Source organism: Ursus arctos, unplaced genomic scaffold (genome assembly GCF_023065955.2).
Source record: "Ursus arctos isolate Adak ecotype North America unplaced genomic scaffold, UrsArc2.0 scaffold_37, whole genome shotgun sequence".
NCBI lineage: Eukaryota > Metazoa > Chordata > Mammalia > Carnivora > Ursidae > Ursus > Ursus arctos.
In genome coordinates, this window is record NW_026623053.1 from 16,443,543 (window position 1) to 16,465,609 (window position 22,067).

The 22,067-nt window shown below is 40.1% G+C and overlaps 2 long non-coding RNA genes across 2 annotated transcripts in view; one reads left to right on the forward strand and one right to left on the reverse strand.

Annotated features, from left to right (window-relative positions):
* Positions 1 to 4,529: 4,529 nt before the first annotated feature.
* LOC113266135 (uncharacterized) lies at positions 4,530 to 15,003 on the reverse strand. The gene is made up of 3 exons (XR_003320272.3): positions 14,736 to 15,003; positions 13,880 to 14,026; positions 4,530 to 4,601 (listed from the first exon to the last, which is right to left on the reverse strand). It is a non-coding gene; the product is annotated as an uncharacterized LOC113266135 (long non-coding RNA).
* Positions 15,004 to 15,281: 278 nt separating this feature from the next.
* The window catches only part of LOC130542548 (uncharacterized), a 134,782-nt gene continuing 127,996 nt past the window's right edge, over positions 15,282 to 22,067 (forward strand). Inside the window, exon 1 of the long non-coding RNA XR_008957186.1 lies at positions 15,282 to 15,665. This is a non-coding gene — a long non-coding RNA (uncharacterized LOC130542548). The remainder of the gene's footprint in view (positions 15,666 to 22,067) is intronic.

The following is a 22,067-nucleotide window of genomic DNA, read 5'->3' on the forward strand; positions in this document are numbered from 1 at the left end:
ATTGGGGTACATTTAGATATTCAAGATGACCAAGTTATACTTAATTTTAAAATATACATATATGTTATATATGGTATACTTTAATAAAAATGTACTGCATGTGTTCTGAAATTCTAAATAGAAAATCTTTATTTAAAAAGCTATGATTAGTGCATTTACTTTGAAAACATACACAGCTATAATCATCTATAACTAAAGTACTATAAAATAAAGTACTATAAAACATTTATAAATATTTTTATATTTTATATTGGCAGTTTGCCATTAGACTCTGGTCAAAAGGTTTAGGAGGATTGTTAGAATCTGTGAAGTGTGATATTACCAGTTGCTGCTGCTGTTGTCATGTTTATAATCAGCCTATGTTTTAGGATAAATTTATGGGTCTTTCCTGCTACAGCTCCCAGTATTTCATTATCAGCCCACCCCTTCCTGCCATTTTCCATTAAAGAAACACCCCAACCATCACTAATCCAATGTGTCACTAAAAATCATTAGTAAATTAAGAGCACACTCTTCGTTCTGTCCCTTTCTCTCACTGGTAGCCTGAGCACTGAGCACTTTTCATTGCATTCTTTCTCAGGTTGTTCTGAAATACATATTGTTACTCAGAACTCAAACGCCACTCAGAGAACTGTGTACACCTCACTGATAATTATCTGAAAAGAAAAACAGGGACACAGGCTGTTTTTTCGAAGATTTTGTTTGTGGACCCAGTAAGTTCGGTACACTAAAACTGAATTAAAATGAATTTTAAGGTAAGAAAAGTAGATGCAGGATGAATATACTAGTTAGGATTTATGTAGTCCCATGCCAAATTGGAATATAAACTATTTTAATTGCTAAAGATAAGGAAATCTAAAATTAAAAAAAAACATGAAAGCTTAGAATGGGGTTAGGGAAAAATGCATATTCCTCATATTGTCTTTATGGATGAACTATAGGAATTGTGGCTGGTAGGTCAGGTGGGATGAACTGAGGCAGTTTCCCCCATTGGTCACTGTGGCCCAGTCTTGCCCTTCACTTCACAGGCCCAGAAATTTGAGCTTTATATATCCTGTAATGGGCTGAATTGCGCCTCCCACCCCCTTCACCAAATTCATATGCTGAAGCCATTATCCCCAGCACCTCAGAATGTAACTGTATTTGGAGACAGGGTCTCTAGAGAGGTGATTAGTTAAAATGAGATCGTTTAGGGTAGACCCTAATCCAATCTGACTGATATCCTTAAGAGGAAATTTGGACGTCAGACATGTGCACAGAGGAGACGGTGTGAGGACAGGGCAAGGTCACTACCTGCCCGCCACGAAGAGAGACCCAAGAAGAAACCAAACCTGCCAACACCTTGATCCTGGACCAGCACTGTGAGAAAATACGTTTCTGTCCTTTAAGCCCCCAGTCTGTGGTATTTTGTTCCGGCAGCCCTAGCAAACTGATAACATGCCCCAAGATGACAACTCTGGGGAAGTTATAGGCTGACCAACTCCTAGTGGATTGAAGGCGCAGCTAAGTATCAGGTTAATAATTTAAATTGGGAAGTACAGTTGAGAAGGAGACCTGACTCAAGTCGGTTCTCTCCTTCTAGGAAAATCCGTGTGAAAGCAACTTTGTGATCGGGAGATTTGTTTTGGTGCAACCAGGGCCATCAGTTCTCCGTGAGGGTATCCCCTTTCTGGTGTTGTGCTGGATACACTGCTATCATCTTCCTTTTGACTTTCTTTTTTTTCCTGGCGCCCTGATGACCGAGATCTCTCCCCTGTTACTGGGCTGTGCAGGCCTTGCCCATTTCCCCCTCTAAGTTCTTTCTATGCCGTAGGCTTTCCCGCTCTGGCCAGTTTATTGGACCAGAATGGACCCTGACTCACAGGCAGCCAGTGGTAGTACTTGTAATTTTTAATGCTTGCCATGTATGAGGAACTATCTGGTGTAGAAACAGAACGTTGTTATTTAGTATTTTTCATGTTTAAAACAAAATGAACATAATGTAAGAATTCTAGTATGTTTACTCTTTATAAATTTATCATATATTGGGAATTTCTGGTCACGAGGTTTTTCACAAGGTACGAGAGGCAAAGCACTGCGACAAAACTTGTATTTGGAGTGTTCTAAAACTGAGTTAATTTTTATCTCAAGTGGCTAATTTTTCTGAAAAAATGTGTGCGTATCTCTCTCCCTTCCTCCCCACCCATCCACCCACCCACCTATTCATCCATCCATCCATCACTACAAAGCAACTGTTAAGTCTAAAATTTCTTTGCTCCTAAACTTGAAGCTAATGTATTTTCTTTCAAAGACACATTTTATTATTAAAGGTCAAGGGAAAACGTTATGTAGTAACAGTCTTTAAAGTTTACTTTTCCTTCCTTATCCGTTTTCCTGTGTCTAATATAGTTTTGAGGTGGCTGACCTTGCCAGCACACTGTTGCATTCTCTTGAGGAGAGAAGTGTCATAATTCTAGTCCAAAAGCAGCCACATGGTAGCTTTTCATCTCTACCAGAAAGATTACAGTTTATGTTAAACTGCTTAGAAAACCAGATCCTTGAGCAGAAGCTAAACGACATCTGCTATTAGAGGGATGGGAAAAGAAATATCCTATTTCACTTATTATTGAAAGAATTCAAAAATGGCATTGTTAATGGCAAAAACAGTAAGGTGCTTTCACTTGTTTGAGGATAAATTTATGATTTCAGTATATTATGTTTAAGTACATCTACAGGCAACTGCACTTATTAAGGAAAACTGAATTAAAAAAAGACTTCAGGCACTGTTAAAATTACTTATTGACTATAGCACTTTATTTGAAGCTTGTACCCCACGGTGTTAACTTATATTTTACACACACACGCACACACACACACACACACACACACGTATATGTAATAACAGTATCCACTGCACAAGGGCCAACTTGGTTTGGGTCTTTCCTACACCAACATGAGCCGCACCCTCCTGATGCCCAAGGGTTCTGCTGGGGGTCCTCAGGCATATAGGAGGGAGAGCTCACTGACCCTCCTCTTTCTTTTTTTTTTTAAAGATTTTATTTATTTATTCGACAGAGATAGAGACAGCCAGCGAGAGAGGGAACACAAGCAGGGGAAGTGGGAGAGGAAGAAGCAGGCTCATAGCGGAGGAGCCTGATGTGGGGCTCGATCCCAGATCGCCGGGACCACGCCCTGAGCCGAAGGCAGACGCCCAACCGCTGTGCCACCCAGGCGCCCCTGACCCTCCTCTTTCTTTAGAGCTCTGCTCTCCCTCCTCCGGTGCAGCTGCTCAAGGGAGCTCTCAGCACCGGTCATGGCCTGAGCCCACTCTCTGTGCACCACTGCCAAGGCAGGAGACCCCAGGAGAGGCTGCTTCTCTGGCCACTCCACCTGAAGATGCCTCCGGTACTCAACCGGTTCTCTGGACTGTCTCTTTTTCTACCTCCATTTTGAGCTTTAAAAGATTCTGTAAGATTCTAGCCCTATACTGGTTGTTTTTCTGCCAGGCAAATAAAATATGGCATAGCAGGACCTATTATTTACACTAAAGGAATAGTATGGGTATTCTGCTGCACTTTTCTTTCTCTTTCCTTTTTAATTTTTAAATTTAATTTTTATTTTTTTTAGATTTTATTTATTTACTTATTTGAGAGAGAGAGATAAGCAGACTCCACGCTGAGCACAGAGCCTGTTCCAATCTCATGACCCTGAGGTCACTACCTGAGCCCAAATCAAGAGTTGGACACTCCACTGACTGAACCGCGCAGACGCCACGATCCTTTTTAAATACAGCATGTCTTGGTGATCATTCCCTGTCAGCCCCCAGAGATCCACCTCATTCTTTTTAATGACTGCGTGGTATTCATTTTATGGAATAACCACATGGAATTCCATGGTATGGAGCTGATGAACGTTTAGATCTTTCCTTCTCTCTTCTCTTATCGAACAAGGCTGAACATACATTTTGACCTTGGGAAAGAGTATATTTGTAGCACAAATTTCAAGTAGAATTGTTTGGTCGAGTGGTAAGGGATTTTTATAGTTTATTAGATATTGCCAAATTCCCTGCAAACAAATTGTACCAATTTACACTCCCAGTAACAGTATACGAGGGTGCCTATTTCTCCTTATCACCAACAACACCGATTCTGGTGATAATTAATCTTCAACGTCATTCTTCCACCTTCTTTTTAATTGTTTTTTCCCTTCAGGCTGCATGACAACCCTCATTCAAGCCCTTTTAGCAGTTCTCCCTCACTTCATTGACTTCAGCTACCATGTATGTTCTGACAATCCCAAATCTAAACCCGCCCTCACCCAAGTTATGTAACACACGTTCCCTATGGGGCAGTTCTATCTGCTGGCCATACTTTTTGAACTTCACACATACAAAACCAAGTATTGTCTTTTCTTCACATCCCTCCACCAACCCCAGTTGTATTCCTCCTCCGTTCCCACCCTTGCATCATGCTGCCATCCGCCCAAATTCGGGCCCTGGGCAGGCTGTGGCAGCCGACTAAACTCATGAGCTTCTGAAGACCCCGTGTGTGTGAAGTCTGCCACTTACCAGCTGGATGACCGTGGGCCATTTCTAACCTTGCTGTGCCCCCAAACGTCCTCATCTGAAAATGAAAATAATAATACCGAATGTTCCATAGGGTCGTGATGAGGATTCAATGAATTAATATATGCCATGTGCTTACAACAGCGGCTGTTACATGACAAATCCTATGTAAGGGCTATTTATATATTTTGACTCCCCATACCTAATTATCAAGTCCTATAGATTTTAATTCTGAAACATTTTCTGAAATCACCCTCTTTTGTCCTGTGTCCCAGATACTGCCCTAATTCAAGCCTTTAGTATATTTTATTGGGATGATTGTGATGGCCTAATTGGTCTCCTTGCTTCTCGACCTTTTCTTTATAGCAAATATTATATTTCTAAAACCCAGAACTGATGGTGATGATGATTTTACTCCCTGCTGGACCTTAATTCTTTTGTCCACAGGGCACTGCAGTTCCACTTTTTCCAAGAAAGGCTTTTCCCCCAGCCGTGTGGCTCCAATGGGAGCACCCATTGCTCCCATGGTTTGCCAGTCTTGGTCACAACTGTTTAGACAAGGTGGGCATGTAACTCAGGCTGCCCCAATTAGAATGCTTTGCTGGGATCTTTCAAGCTGTGACTGTGGAAACAGAATCCATCTCCCTCTCATATTGAAACTGGAAAGACAACAAAGTTTGAGAACTACAGGCAATTAAGTTTCCTGCCCTGTGTAGAAAGATGACACAGGGAGCTGAAAAGACTGAGGACAGACAGGTAGTTTCTTGGCATTAAACTTCCTGCTTCCAGATGACCCACACTCCATCTGTACCACGATCTTGCTCATGTTACATGAGTCTTCTAATAAATTCCCCTTCTGCTATCTTCTTTGAGCTGGGTTTCTGACCCTTGTAACATTTATCATGAACACTAGGGCTTCATATTCTGTTGATTTGCATCTTAAAAATTATAATAACATTTTGTAATTTCACCACAAATTCAAGGAATAAAAAATAAGTATATTGATCGAGTTGCAAATGTGTACGTGAGAAAGAGAAAACTAGGAAGTGCCTGGCACTCACTGCTAGGCCTTGGAGTTCTCCTGTTGAACATAAACAGCCTCGTAAAGCACCAACATCAAACAAGGCCACTCTGTGACTGTGATCAAGAGAGACAAAAAAGGGGCGCCTGGGTGGCACAGCAGTTAAGCGTCTGCCTTCGGCTCAGGGCGTGATCCCGGCATTCTGGGTTCGAGCCCCACATCAGGCTCCTCTGCTATGAGCCTGCTCCTTCCTCTCCCACTCCCCCTGCTTGTGTTCCCTCTCTCGCTGGCTGTCTCTATCTCTGTCGAATAAATAAATAAAATCTTAAAAAAAAAAAAAAAGAGAGACAAAAAAAAACCCAAGACCTTCTCTCCCTCCCAAGCTCATCTAAGTATAGATAGAAACAAGGTCAGTCTGCAGACAACAAAGACACCCCCCCCCCCATTGCTCATATGACCGAATACTGTTTCTTTATCAATTACACCTTTGGCCTCATTTCATTCCTCTTGTCTTATAAATAAGATTAATCAAGATGCCCAATCACAGAACTGCCCCCACTTTTTGAAGCCCTACCGAAAATCTCCTGATACAGTACAATCCCGTAAATCCTTTTTAAAATACCTTCTTTCTCAGACACCCACAGTACCCTATGGTATATGTTCCCTCACTACAATGAGCAAGAGACCCAGCTTCGTTTAAGTACAGGTAAGTTCAGGGTGGTCTTTGGCTGGAGGGCATCAATATATGGAACACTGAAAACAGTTTTCTTGCTGAAGGGTTTTTCATTAGACTTAACCTAAAGATCCTTAAGTATATTTTGGACAGTCTTCTAGGAGCTCCCAGTGTGTAATTATAGTTATAATGACTGATAAAACAAACTGTAGGCTTTGATTTTCAATTACATGTTATAGGAGAATCATAAAAGGTAAGACAAAATGAAAGCACATTTCATGAAAGACATTTGTACTGCAATCTAAGCTAGAGAGCACTTTGCCTTCAAAACCAGAAAATAACGTTAATATTTCTAGTGCATGAACCAGGGACTCTGTCCTAGACATGTAAAGGCTGTGGTACTAATGCATTTTGACTAAAACCTGAAGGTGGCGGTACATTCCTAGAAAACTAAGATGCTTCGTTGAGAATTTGTATTTTTTCTTCTAATTATTCAAATGTGGATAGTGTGGCTGCAGTTGCATCTAATTCTACTGCGTACTAATTAAGGGATCTTCAGGAAGAAGATGAAGTTCTAAACAAGGATTATATTGTTATTACTGTTTACCAACTGAAGTCACCATGTAAAAGGCTTAGGAACACTGCAATGGATTATATGCTTTAGAGTTACTATAGAAACGAAGTATGTAATTAAACAAAAGGAAACATTAGAACTTTTAATACAGATCAAAGTGGCCTGAAGGGATGTGGCATTAACTAGGTAGTTTCTATTTGTCTATTAAATTTATAACGCTGTTGGTAAGCTTTTTGCCCCACACTTTCCCGATTTTATCCTCAATATTTTTAAAATAGAATTTTGCATGGTTGTGTTTTTCCCCAAGGATCTATTTATAATCAATAGACTTTCTAGACTTATTAATCAAGTCTAGACTTATTAATCAGGAAGGGCCTAACTGGTAATTTAATACAGAAAATTTACAAATAGCAAATTAATAAATACTAATTCATACTGGAATATGAATTAACTTATTGATCTTTTATATAAACATCTAAAACTAGATTGTTTCATAGTTTCTTCTCTTGAGGGTAAACACTATCACTGGTACACTGAGTTATACCCAAAGTTTTAGTGACCTTAGTACATAGGCACAGGATTATTAGAGCTTTGAATATTAGGAACCATAAAATTTCTATAATCCTTTTACAAAAAAGTTAAGTACTGTCTATATTAGTGTGTAAATACAAAAAATAAAGTAGTTAATTTTGTTGAGCAAGGTAAGTGATGTTGATATTTTAAATATCTTCCTATAACTATGCTAATACACGAATAACTATCAGTTTAGAAATTAATGGATGATTTGAATTTTCAAGATGTTATTTCATTCCTCCATTTAATTTTATTTAACTTTATTTTTAAGGCTGTAGTATAGTAATAAACTAATAACCGTGGTAAATGTAAATTTAATTTTATAAATCCAAGAATTTATCTTTATTCGTCCTTATGATAATCTCTTTTAGGGAGTTAGAAATTTTACATAAAGACTGAAAGAGGATTAGTTATGAGTTTGTTTGTTTTGACCAGGGAAAAATGTAAAGTTAGAAGCACAGACACATAGCATATATTTATTCCAGAGATACTGAAACCTGTTAATAATAAAAATGTCCCAAACAATTATTTTTAACATAACAATTATTCTCAACAATTATAAATGACTAGTCCATTTCATCTTCAAATAGTGTTTAGATTTGAATACTTGAAAACTTGTAGTAAAAACAAAACAGAACTGTAGATTCTGTATAATTTAGAGCTATTTTAACTTATGGTGCTTGAGTTCCATTTGGTTAGTTGGAAAACATAATAGTAAATATAAATATAACTCCCTATGTGTGATCACCACCTTAAAAATACATACCAACGAAGTCTGCATTATTTCATTAACTGTTGACTAGTGGTGGTGAACACCGGCTGCCAGCAGAGGGCGCTTTGAGGTTTATCTGTTAGAATTCCAACACTTTGGTGGCTGAGGAATATAGACTATTTGTCTTCAAACTGATTTCCTAAGAGTGAAGACCTTTCTAATATTTCTTTATTCTCTCTGATTTATTGTCTAATTTTATAAACCCCTAGACTGTCTGGCAAGGGATGAGAAGGCTACCTAAAAAATGCAGCAGCAGCTCCCAGCTGAGTGCATGAGCAGACGTGTAAGAAATAGTCCTGTGGGGTGAGATCTAAGGGAGGCGGGAAACTCCCTGCATTTTTTCTCTCAGCCCCTTTCAAACTCCACCACCACTATCAGCAGTTCTCGCCTAGAGATCTGTATGGAGCCCAGAAATAAAAGCATGTGGTTTAGTCTAGTCTAGATCTGAACACCAGATCGAAAAGAGGAAGCCCCAGGGGGAATCAGGGCTGAAGTCGCCGTCTGGGCAGTGGCTGTCATGCTTTTTGAGAGATACACGTCCTAATACATTCATGCGTATGCATACACACATACAGAACACACACACATAAAAAGTACCTTGAAGCAGTATTTACCCCTACAGTGTATGAAAGAGATATAATTTTTGTTGACTTTTCTTTTCTTTTTTTCAAGTAGGCTCCACACCCAACGTGGGGTTTGAACTCAGGACCCTATGATCAAGAGTTGCAGGCTCCACCAACTGAGCCAGCCAGGCACCCTGAGCTATGTATGATTTTTAAATACTTAAATGAAATACAGAAAATAAATTCTAACAGGGTTTTTCAAGGAAACTGACAAATTTGTTTTGGTAATGTCTGTGGAAGAACAAAAGGCCAAGAATAGTCACAATGCTTCCAAAGAAGAAATGGAATTAAAATTGAGCAGGATAGAGACAGCAGAGATGAAGAAAAGGGAAGGTTCAGATTGAAGTGGGGTGTGGCACTAGAACCAAGAAAAGCTCCGAAAACAAGCCACCCTATTATTGAGCCCCATACAAAAACAACTAAAGAGGGAACTCTGTGATGTTAGAGGTTTCCTGTACCTTGCTTAGTGTAGATGTCCAGGAAAACCATTTTTACATAAAAAAGACTAAAAAGTATGAAGGTCAAATCCCATGCAAAATTATTATAATAAAAAGAGAAAAAGAAGTAGAACAACGTTCTTATGCCAGAAAGACATGCGCACGATACAGATCAAAACCGTCATCTGCTGTGCTCGCCTGAGCGAGCCTAAGCATCGCACAAACTACAACGGGAGCGGTGCACAGAGACACGAGCATGGCTCCCGCGCGAGGCTGACTCGCACATTCGCGAAGCATTCCATATTTAAAAACAAAAAACAAAACAACTTGTGATCTACTGTTTCAAAATAACTAAAAGATACTAGGAAAATGGTATAAGACATGAAAAAACAAAACACACGAGTCTTCCCTTATTCAGGGTTTCGCTGTCTGTGGTTTCAGTGAGCTGTAGTCACCTGCGTTCGGGAAGCAGATGACCCTCCTTCTGGCGCATCATCAGAAGGTCAGTAGTCTGCTGACACTGCATCACAAGGCCTACACCATTCACCTCACTTCATCTCATCATGTAGGCATTTTACCATCTCACATCATAGTCGTAAGAAGGGGGAGTACAGCTCAATATTTTGAGAGACAGAGAAACCACATTCCCACAACTTTCATTACGGTATATTGTTACAACTGTTCTATTTCATTATTAGTCATTGCTGCTAATCTCTCATTGTGCCTCATTAATACATTAAACTTTCTCATAGGTATGTTTGTATAGGAAAAAATACAGTATACGTAGGGTTTGGTACTGTTTCAGACATCCACTGGGGATCTTGGAACAGATGCTGCACAGATAAGTGGTATTTATTATATATCATAGTTAGAAAAACTCAGAAACTCAGCCAAGAATAAAAAATAAAAAAAGTTATCTCAAAAGTGAAGACTAAACTAGAAGGAACACAAGACTGAACAAATCCATTACATATTGCCTTAAAAGAAACAGAAGGTGAAAAGAAGAAAATTAAAAAACAAAAAAATCAATGAAGTTTGAGATTGAAGGGATTCAAGAAGAGGAAGAGGTAACCAATACTGAGGATGGAAAAAGAAGACTGGATACCTGGATTATGGCATCCTTGAAGAAGAAAGCCAAAGTAAAAGAACAGAACAAATGCTAAATACTCTAATTAAGAAAACTTTCCTGAAATAAAAAAGATTTGGATTTCACACTGAATGCATAACTGATAATACTGAATTAGAAGGACCAGTGACAAGACATATTCTAGTAAAATTACTGAATGAAAAGGAAAAGGAACAAATTGGGGGACTATCTAGGAAAAAAGAGCATGTGACTTATAAGGAAAAGAAAATTAGGGTTATCACTGGATTTTTCAACAGAGTGCTTTATCCCAGAAGAAAATGGATTAGCACACTGAATATATTTAAGGGAATAAAGTGCAAGGCAAGAATTTTATATTCAGTAAGACCAACTTCAGAGATAAAGGGCACAAATTGTTGTCAACAAGAACTCAGAGAACATTATTCCAGTGAACCCTTCCTAAGGAATCGACAAGAGAATGAGCTCCACACAATCAAAATGACTAGAGAGACATCAAAATAAGGACTGATGAGGATTAAATATATGGTTAACATAAATTTCAAATTAAAACACCTCGTTTTTCAGCCTATACCTATAACTTCATTGCGAGATGCTATTTCATACAAGTCCACTACAAGCTTTTAAAATGATCTCACCAACAATTTTGTCACAAAAGACTTGAGTTAACACATGATTCCTATCTGACTCAGCAAAGAAGTCACTCATGTCATTGATGAATTGGATTCTTTTTTTAAAAAGACTTTATTTATTTATTTATTTATTTATTTATTTAGTGTGCATGAGTGGGGGGGAGGGGTAGAGGGAAAGGGACACAGAAAATCTCAAGCAGACTCCCCACAGAGTGAGGAGCCCAATGCAGGCCAATCCCACAACCCTGAGATCATGACCTGAAATCATGAAATCAAATCTTGATCATGAAATCAAGAGTTGGACACTCTACCCACTGAGACACCCAGGCACCCTGAATAAGATTCCTTTTAACATGAATGTTGGTTGCTATTTTTGTTTCTTTAATGAGTAAGGCAAATGTGAAACAATTCAGACTTGTAAGAGACGTTCACCCATTTATCAATGATGCAAGTGACCTCTTTGATGAACCTGGTAATAGTTTTCAAATATTTCCTCATTTTTAGGGTGCTATTCAACATGGCTACAGGCACAATACCCTTCTAAGTTTAATTTGCATTATTAACATTTTCTGCATCACTTTTCAAAGTCTAGACAATCATAAAAACAACAAATCAAATCCTAACTTGTATCATTTACCAATTTCTGTGGTGTGAAAGTTTCCACTATGGCTGATTTCAGGCTACCAATGTGATGTAATACAGTGTGTCCACCATTTATTTGACAGAGAGAGAGAGAGCCAGCGAGAGAGGGAACACAAGCAGGGGGAGTGGGAGAGGAAGAAGCAGCCTCCCAGCAGAGGAGCCTGATGTGGGGCTCGATCCCAGAACGCCAGGATCACGCCCTGAGCCGAAGGCAGATGCTTAATGACTGCGCTACCCAGGCGCCCCAAGAAACAATTATCTTGAAAACTAGTGGATAAAGGAAAGGAATCCAACACCTATCCTGCCTTTCCTATGTGAATTACACCACTTGGTGATAAAACAATAGATGAGGGTAAGTGTGTTACTATAAAGGTAATCCAACAAATAAAATGATAGAATTTGCATATCACCATTTGGCAATTTCTAATGAATGGCTATAAGCACAAAACATCAGTGGCTGCTAAGTTCACAAAATAAAGAGATACTCAGAATTATATGCCTCTTAGAGTTCTGAACTTGAGTCTGATCCAGTCTCTGGATCCAGCTGACAATTTGCAGTTCAGAGGACAGAAGAAAGTCTTGGGTTGTATTAAGAATATGCAATCAGCAAAATCCAGTCTGTAAGAAACTCTACAGGTCAAATGGCCCAGGTTCTGTAACGGAAAAACTTTAAGGAAATGAAGGGACAGAAGAACTTAGAGTAAGAGATACTTAGAAGATGCATAATTTTTTTTAAACCAGGCAAGACTAACTGATAGTGTGATGGGATCCATGCTTGGGTGACAAAACTATTTTTACAAAGCAAAGAAGTGATTGTTATGAAAGCCAGATGGTGGCTATTTACATAAGAAGGGTTGTGACTAGGATGGAACACACGGAAGCAGCTTCTGGAGCTGCTGGCAACAATCTCCTTCTTGACTAGTGTGATGTTTGCCTTATGATAATTTCTTGGGTTATACATTTGTTTTATATGATTTTTATGTCTTCACTTTTATTTTACAATATAATGATTGTAAAAAATTATTTCCAGGTGGATTTTTGGCTTGTACATCTTTTTTTTTTTTAAAGATTTTATTTATTTATTCGACAGAGATAGAGGCAGCCAGCGAGAGAGGGAACACAAGCAGGGGGAGTGGGAGAGGAAGAAGCAGGCTCATAGCGGAGGAGCCTGATGTGGGGCTCGATCCCAAAACGCCGGGATCATGCCCTGAGCCGAAGGCAGACGCTTAACCGCTGTGCCACCCAGGCGCCCCCAACATACTCAACCATCTTACCTATGAACCAGGCGTCAATTTTGTCTTCCTGTCAGCGAATTGTAGGGAACGTCTACTAGATCACAGATGTGAGCTGAGAGAGAGGTGTTGGTGCAACAGAGGCAGGCAAATGGGTAACGTGCTTGTGTTATTTGTGCCCTCTGGATCCGTGCAGTCCTTTCTGTCTCCCCTGCCCCAACTTACATATTACTGTATGCAACTCTTGCAGAATAGCTCTGGTCACATAGTCACTTACTGTCCCATGGTCAGGCGCTCAGTCTCTACAAAGGCCCAATAGCAAGTCAGAAGCTGCTTTTCAAATGATGTCTAATTTTCTGCTGTTGTTCCAGAACACCGGAGGTCTGCAGTCCAGCTCTCCTATTTGAGACTTGTGAGAGACTGCAAAGCATCCTTGTCTATCACAGACACCTCTAGCACACAGTATTTGCTGGATCGTAATCTGTACGCCAGGGTTGCTTGTAGCATAGACTAAGTCTGCTGCAGAGCCCTCTCTTAACTCTTACTGGCAGCATCTGGAGTCATCTGAGTGAGCAATGGGTTGGATTCCCAAACATGTACATGGTCTGCAAAATCTGAAGATGGCTACCATTCATTGTGTCTTTCTTAGGAGGAGATGCAAGGTTCAGTAAGGTGTTCTATACCTTAGACAGTACACCTCAGCATGACCCCCTATCCAGTCTCACCCAGTATGGTAACTTCATTAATGGGGAGGTGCTCTAGTCACTGCACGGTCTTCTTCCACTTTCTAATGCACATATTTCTTATCAGAGCATTTAGAGTACTTACCCCCTTCTCCCCCCAATCCCCTGGGTTGATTCATAAGATGCCTTAATACAACTGACCAGCACAGTATTCTGTGAAATGTCCAGGCAATCAAAATTCTTTTGGCCCGTATTTTAACAGAGAGCAGGAGAATTAATTTAACCAACATAACCCTGGGACAAGACCATGAATGTGAATTGATGTCTGGTGCGAGGGAGTGTGAATTGCTTCTGATCTTAATGGCTACATACCACATGCCAAAGCTTGTCAGTCTGTTCCATTAAACACAGCACACATCAAAATCACAGCACAGCAGCCAGGACTGGGGCTATCACTTGGTTCAGTTTATGGCAGCCGACTGTTCTGCCAGGTCAGTATGAGTTTTGCTGATACCGGACCTGTACATTAAAGAGAGATGATGAGGACCACTGCCCCACGTCCTTTACATTTTTTTTTTTTTTAAGAGAGATTGAGAGTAAGCCCAAAGGGGCTTGTGTGGGGGAGAGGGAGGAGAGAGAGAATCTTAAGCAGGCTCTCTGTGCCAGATGCAGAGCACACCGCCCCCACCCACTCCTTGCTTTGGGCAGCTGGCTGTCGATCTCAGGACCCTGAGATCATGACCTGAGCCAAAATAAGAGTTGGAGGAGGCTGAACCCACTGAACTACCCAGGCGCTCCTCTCCCTTACATTTTTAAGGATATCATCACTCTGACATTTTACCCAGGCTACAGTATTACTTTTTAGCTAACTTATAATTTACTGATAAATCATTCTGAATCTTAATTTTCAAGTCATATGTAGGCACTACTTGTGTTGCTATGAACAAAATCTATAGCAGACATCTTAAAGACTAAAAAGTTTCTAAATTTTCTGCAATACTATAAGAATTAATAAGATCTTATAAAAGTATGGTTTAAATCTATTGGTTGATTTATATAAATAATTGAACAAACAATATTCCACAATTCTAGAAGAATTTTTTTTTTTTTTTGGCACTATGAATGATTTTCGCTTTTGCACATTTTGATACGGCTGCCAAGGTTCTCCAGAGAAAGAGAACCAACAGGATCTATATAGGAAGAGATTTATTATATGGAATTGGCTCACTTGATTATGGAAGCTGAGAAGTCCAACCATCTGCAAACTGGAGATCCAAGAAAACTGATGGTGGAATCCTGTCACCGGAGACGGGTTCTTGGCACCCACAATGATAGAAACTACCAGGCGGGGCCCAAAAGTCAAAGGGACATGCAAGGCTTTATTGGGGCTCCAGTACGAGCTAAACAGAGACAGAACCAACATAAAGTAGGTTAGGTGGCTTCGGGCAACAGCGGTAAGATCCGGGCCCTATGTAAAAAAAAAAAAAAAAAAAAAATCCCCTTTACGGTCCAATATGCTAACGCAGGAAAAGGGGGGAAAAGCGCTTCCTCCTGATTGGTTGGAAGGGTCTCATTCTGATTGGTTGGAAGGGCCTCATTCTGATTGGTTGGAAGGGCTTGGTTTTGATTGGTTGGGAGGACCTATCCTGAATGGTTGAGACGGGCAGGCATTTCAGGCAGCTCATTGGTGCATTTTGGAGCTGGGTCTCTCTTGTAAATAGCGCTGCAGCTGGGTTGTGTTTTTCGAGACAAGCAGTTTTATGGTAACGGATAGGAGAAAGCGCCCGGGTACTTAATGTTTTTCACTTGGGGTTTGTTGCAATAGTCCCTCACTGTCTCAACCGCACTCTAAATTCAAAGGCCCCAAGAAGCAGGCGAACAGATGGCATAAAGACCATTCCAAGAGCAGGAGAAGACTACTCAGCAGGCGGGCAGGAAGTAAAAAGGGGCAAATTCTTTTTTTCCTCCTCCATTTTGTTCTATTTACGTCCTCAAAGGATTGGATGACGTCCACCCACGCTGGGGACGGCAACCTACTTTTCTGAGTCCACCAGTTCTAATAATGCTAATCTCATCTGGAAGAAGCTTCACAAACACACCCAGGAATAATGTTTAATCTGGGCACCCTTCGGTACATAAAATGAATCCTCACAGGCAGGTAACGTGTCTATTTTTCCCTTCATTGATAATATATGAATTGTTTCCAAATGAATTTTTAAATTTGGGAGTTTTAAAGCTTTCATTTGTACATATATTATTAGAAATTGAGATGTTAGTTTATTTGGATTTTGCAGATTTGTTAAAATAATATTTAAAGAAAACATTTATTGTCAGGTCTGGCATGTAAATTTTTCTTTTAAAAAATAAAATAGTTTAGGGGCCCCTGGATGGCTTAGTAGGTTAAGCGTCTGCCTTTGGCTGGGACTGAGTCCCCCATCGGGCTCCTTGCTCAGAGGGGAGCCTGCTTCTCACTCTGCCTGCTGCTCCCCCTGCTTGTGCTTGCTCTTTGTCTCTGTCAAATAAATAAATAAAATCTTAAAAAAAAAAAAAAGTAGTTTAGGGGCACCTGGCTCGCTCAGTCGGTGGCGCATAAGGCTCTTGATCTCCGGGTTGTGAATTCAAGCCCCACATTGGGTGCAGACGTTACTTAAAAAACATAAATCTTAAAAAAAAAATAGTTTAATAAAGTCTAAGATTACTTATTGCAGTGAATGCTGTTCTTTTTTTTTTTTTTAAGATTTATTTTTTATTTAAAAGAGAAAGTGTGTGCATGCGAGGGGAGGGGCAGAGGGAGACAGAGAATCTCACACTCCACCCTGAGCATGAAACCTGACTGGGGCTCGATCCCAGCACCCCAGGATCATGACCTAAGCTGAAATCAAGAGTCAGATGCTCAACCGCGGAGCCACCCAGGTGCCCCTTAATATTATTACTATTTCAGTCTCTAGATCCAGCACTTGAACACAGCTCTGTAATTTTTTTGCTCTATAATATTTTTTTACTATATAATTGATAATAAAACCATCCTTTTATAGAAAAGTTTGTATCAGTTCTGTTATAGCATTACAATGATTATACTGGAAAAATGTGCCATTTACTAATATCCCTTCTTGAAAGAAACATGAAAGTTTGTAACGAGACATTTAAAAGTCTCAAAAAATCCTAATCCTTTTTTTGCTGACAGCAGGAAATAAATGCTTTCTTAGTTCTCTTCATAATCAACTCTGAATTAGGTTAATATAAAGTTAAACTGTGGAACATTCAACATTAATTCTCACTGATCATATTGATCATCAGATTCCAAAAATCAAGAAAGATGCCAACAAAAAAAAGATTGAATGACCCTTTCTTAGCTAATGTGTGTATTTATCACGTGTGCTCCACTGTGTCTCTCAGACCACGGGTAGTAGTTGGCTGCAGTGGTTGTTGCAATACACACATTTCTTGCTAAGGATTTTTGTTTTGCACTCTGATATTTTCTGTTCTACTGTGCCAAGATGGATCCCAGCATTCTCAACGCCTGGTGTTACATCCTTGCATCCTTGTGTCGTCCTCTCTCACACTCAGTATGATTGAGGGGTGCAGCCAGTCGGGTATTATCTAAACGATGGTGTGTGACTCCAGAGGCTTGGTCATAAAAGACATTGTAGTTCCTGCCTTGCTGTCTCTTGGATCACTCACTCTGGGAGTAGCTGGCTCCTGTGTCCTGAAGACACCCAAGCAGTCCTGTGGAGGAGTCCACGTGGTGAGGAACTAAGACCTTCTGATAATAGGGTACCTTGTCAAACTTGCGAGTGAGCTATCGTTTCAAGAATGTTATATAAATGAAATCATAGGGTATGTAATTTTTTGGCTTGGCTTTTTTAACTCAGCATAATTCTCTGGCTTGGAACCACAGCATTTTCTGTGGTATTTGGCTGGAGTAGAGTGGTAATTGTCTAGAAGTTTTCTGTCTTGCTAGACTGTCTCTTTCTTGGTACTTTGGCTGTAGAGGGAAGGTTGTTGTGGGGGCTTTTTTGGTCTGTACCCACTGACAATAACAGGTTGCCAGCTTCTTCAGCTCCAAGTCTGCGATTATATGAGACAAATAAAACAAAAACAAAACGCCAGGAAACTCACCATCATGTTATTCCTAAGATCCTAAGTCCTTTAGCCAGTCTCCTTGTCTTTTCCACCTTAGAGTCCACTTATGTTTGTTTTATATGTTTTCAGTTTTAGTGCAAGAAATAGGGAAAATTATGCCTGCTCCATCTTCTTGGAAGTGGAAGTCCCCAGGGCTGCCCTCTTCACTACATGAAAGGAAAATGATTTTTTTATGATGTAGCTTTCTGCTTTTTTGTCCTTATGGTTTGAATATTTTAGTTGTAGGAGAGAACACGATCTTTATTCATTTGTCCAACTCTTATTATTCAGTTAAAACAAATAGAAATAAACTAGCTCTTTGGATTGACCATGTTACTTCTGGTTGTTTTTATACTTACGTGGATGGATTGAGAGAAGTGCATGAGAGAGTCTGGAGGGTCGTGAGCAAGCAGTCTTGCTCATGGTATTTTTATGAATCTCATACTCAGCAAAAACCTCTTCCACCACTGAATTCTATCCCCAAAGTCTGATAAAATGTTTTCTAATTGACATGGGCTCTATTGTCTAAGTAAATACGCAGCGAATGACAGACAGTTCCTACATTCCTTGGCCTTGAGTCATGCCCCTTTGAATGACTGGCCTTTTTGGGAGAACTCAGCACTACAGTACAGACAACTTTCTGTAATTTCAGGTAAAACCTTCAGGTCCATCCTGAGTGGTGGAGAGACAGGAAAGGATGTTTGAATTAGCACAGAGCCAAAAAATAGGATCCATTCTTCACACAGGGTGTGGAGAAATCCTACCCTACCAGTGCAGTGAATTATTATAAGATCAGAATTACCCACTTCTAACATAAAAAGACATCCAAGCTGAGGATAACATCTTAGACCCTAATGTCAGTATTTTTACATGACTTTCTCCTTGTGCTCCCCAAAGGAAAACAACATCAACGTTAAACTGGATTGTGCGCTTTCGCCCACAGTCATTTGAGCTTCCCTGTCTCTTCCCTGCTTTATTTTTCAGAGTGTGCATGATCTTTTTTCTGTGATTTCTCTATGCTTTCTATTTGTTTAATCTGTTCCATAAGAATATCTCAGTATATCCATTTTCCTACCCTTCTCCCAGCCTTCCTAAGATCAGTTATATCACAGTCACCTAATATTAGTGACAACTACTTTTTATACTGTCCTTTGTACCCAGAGCGACCTTCTTTCCATAGTAACTGCAAAAGAAGCCAGAGAACAAACTGTCCTTGTTCTTCTAAGGTAATTTTAAGGCTTTTGTTGCGAGCGTCAGTCTTGTTCCACCTAACCCACTTTCTTTCCCTTTTTGTATTTCACATGGGTATTTACTTGTCTTGCTTATCAGGACCTGGTTATCCCCACACCTAGGCAGTGTAACTTTGATCTATTCATTTCTAGAACCTTGAGTTTTTCTTGGCCGTTGATATCTCAGATTCCCTTGGCTAAACTGATCTGTTTCCCAGCAGATCTTGAGGCTTACTCAAGACCGAGAGTTTGTGGAATCTTTACTGTCTGATTCCTAGACTGGCTTATTTTTGTTTTGTTTTGTTTTTTTTTTTTTTTAAAGATTTTATTTATTATTTGACAGACAGCCAGTGAGAGAGGGAACACAAGCAGGGGGAGTGGGAGAGGAAGAAGCAGGCTCCCAGAGGATGAGCCTGACGTGGGGCTCGATCCCAGAATGCCGGGATCACGCCCTGAGCGAAAGGCAGACGCTTAACGACTGAGCCACCCAGGCACCCCATCCTAGACTGGCTTATTTTTGAACATTCACCTCAATGACTAGCTTTGGGTTGCTTAACGTGTTTCTGCTCTTCACCCTTCCTCACACAATCACATGTGGCAACTTTGTGAAATGTGAACTCCTTTTTGTCAGACTTGACCTTATGACCCTATCCAGCCCTCTCCAGGCCTACATCTCCACTTGGAAAATTTGGCTTTCCACATCCGATTGATCATGAAACCCTGTCAATTTTGTGTTCTAGAAATTTCTAAAACGTGCTCCCTCAGAATTAGGCAGGACTGCTTCAGCTGCAAATTAACAGAAACACAATTCAAGCTAGCTTTGCAAAAAAAAAAAAAAAAGAAAGAAATTTATTCTTTACTACTAGAAAAGTCTAGAGATTAATTAGAGTTAATTAGGTCTATATAGTCAGTGTCGTCAGGAACCTGCCTCTTTGGCAAGCAGAATTTTTTATGGTGGGAAAGATGGTGCTCTGCAGCTCCAGGCTCACCCAGTGCTTACAGACATGCCTCTGGGTAAGGAAATCAGGGGACTGGGGTGCAGGGGTGGGAAAGAGACCTACTTTGGCAGGATTTGAACTTTTCTACCTTGTGCTAACTGATTAAATAAGTGCACTGATACCTTCATTACAGATTGTATTACAAATTGGAAATTCAGTACGTAGAGATATGAGCTAAATAGAAAATGAAAACCCTGTTAATTAGGGAGACGGTAAGAAGGTAGGGACAACAGTTTCAAATACTGTCCAGGGGACGAGCAGGTGAAGAACTGGTAAAGTGTCGACTGGATTCAACAACATGGAGGTCAGCGATGAGTTTGACATGGGGAAGTTTGTTGGTACAAATAGCCAGAATGTGGTGGTTATGAAATGAAGGGGAGCAGAAAGGGAGGGAGCATGTGGGAGGGGAAATGTTGGAAGACTGTTGGGAAGAAGCCAGTAGAGTGAGGCAGTTTGAAGATACAGGGTAGAGTAAGGCACTTGAGAAGTCATAAGAGGTAGGCCACTTCTTCCTCTGAAACAGGAGGGAAGAAAAGAAGATTCATACATAGATAGATTTGTGTCATTGTTCGGGTGGCAGGAATTTGAGGGGGTCCTTTTGATGGCTTTTGTTTCTCTATGAAAACAGAAGTCTGATTGCCTCAGATTGCCTGCTGAGTGATTCTGCAGGGCTGAGTGGGGAGGGGTATGTGTGTGTGTGTGTGTGTGTGGCAGAATTCAGAAGTTTGAGAAGAATAGAGAAGATTTTTATCTGTGTTACAGAGATGTGGAGAATAGAAAAGTAAGACAACTAGAAAAACATAATTCTGTAGTTTCTTTTCAGTGCTGAGAGCCCATTTGAGGTTGATGACCGTAAAAATATAGTAGCTTCTATCTACTTGACTGTGATTTTTATCCAGCAAAGCTCATAGGACAGTTGGAGGAGGTAGGGAGTTGGTGTTACCGGGTCAGAAGGACAAGGGGACAATGGAATTTAAAGCTGTGTTCCTAATCTATAGTCTCTTCTGCCTTCTTTGACATTTTCCATTTCTTCCATAGATATTGATCTGATCAAGTAATGCTTGTCATTTTTATTTTCTTAGAAAATTCTATATTTCATATATATACTTAAGGGTTTTTTTTTTAAGATTTTTTATTTATTTGACAGAGAGAGACAGCAAGAGAGGGAACACAAGCTGGGGGAGTGGGAGAGGGAGAAGCAGACTTCCCGCTGAGCAGGGAGCCCGCTGTGGGGCTCGATCCCATGACCTGAGCTGAAGGCAGACGCTTAATGACTGAGCCACCCAGGCGCCCCTATTTTTAAGGTTTTGGCATGAAGTTGTAGACAGTATTTTGTAAAGAAAAAAAATCTTCCAGATTTATCATTCTAGCCTCCATTTCATTCCTTACTTTCTGTATATATTTGTTCTTTTTTCTTGATTAGCTAGAGGTTTTCTTTTTTGTTTTTCCTCCTCAGAGAACCCATTCTTAGATTTTTTTCCAGTTCCACTCCTTTTTAAGCCACCTTTAATGTTGTTCATGCCTCTTTCTGTTTCTTGCATTAGACAGCTGCTGTGGGGGGAGAGGGGGACACGTTTCACCCATCCTCGTACCCCTAATAACAATGGACTCTGATGTCTTCCACAACCATGGGAGCCAATTCATTTTTATGGGATTGGCTTAAATTTTAATGTGTGATCATTTTCCTTTAGACTCTGTCAAAGAAACTAGGGACTTCATTAAATTCGCCCTAGTTTTTTGGTTTAGGACTTAAATGTATGGTTTTTCCACTTGCAACAAATAAATGGAAAATTTTACACATTTTATAGGTTAAAAGACTGTACTTGCTGTGGCAGTGTGGGAAAGGGAGGAGATACCAAAAAGCTGTATTTTATGGTTTCTGAAATTGGAATTAAGAGCTGATGTTTACATTGTTATCCAGCTCTCAACTTGGTGGCTTCGGCTATAGCTTCAGTGCAGAGTACTGGGTGGTGTGTATACAACAGAACCGAAGAGGTTAATTTTCCTTCTGCAAAAATGTTTTGGTAGAATATTAGTGAGTAGGTGGGATAATGGGCATTTGGGCATTCTTGGACACTGCATGGGGAGGTGAATATCATTATGGCCTGCATGAAAAGCCATTTGGCAATATCAGAAGCCTTACATATGTGCACATTTATATGTCCCAGAAATACTGTTGCCAAGAATGTATCCTATGGCAGTAATTTAGGC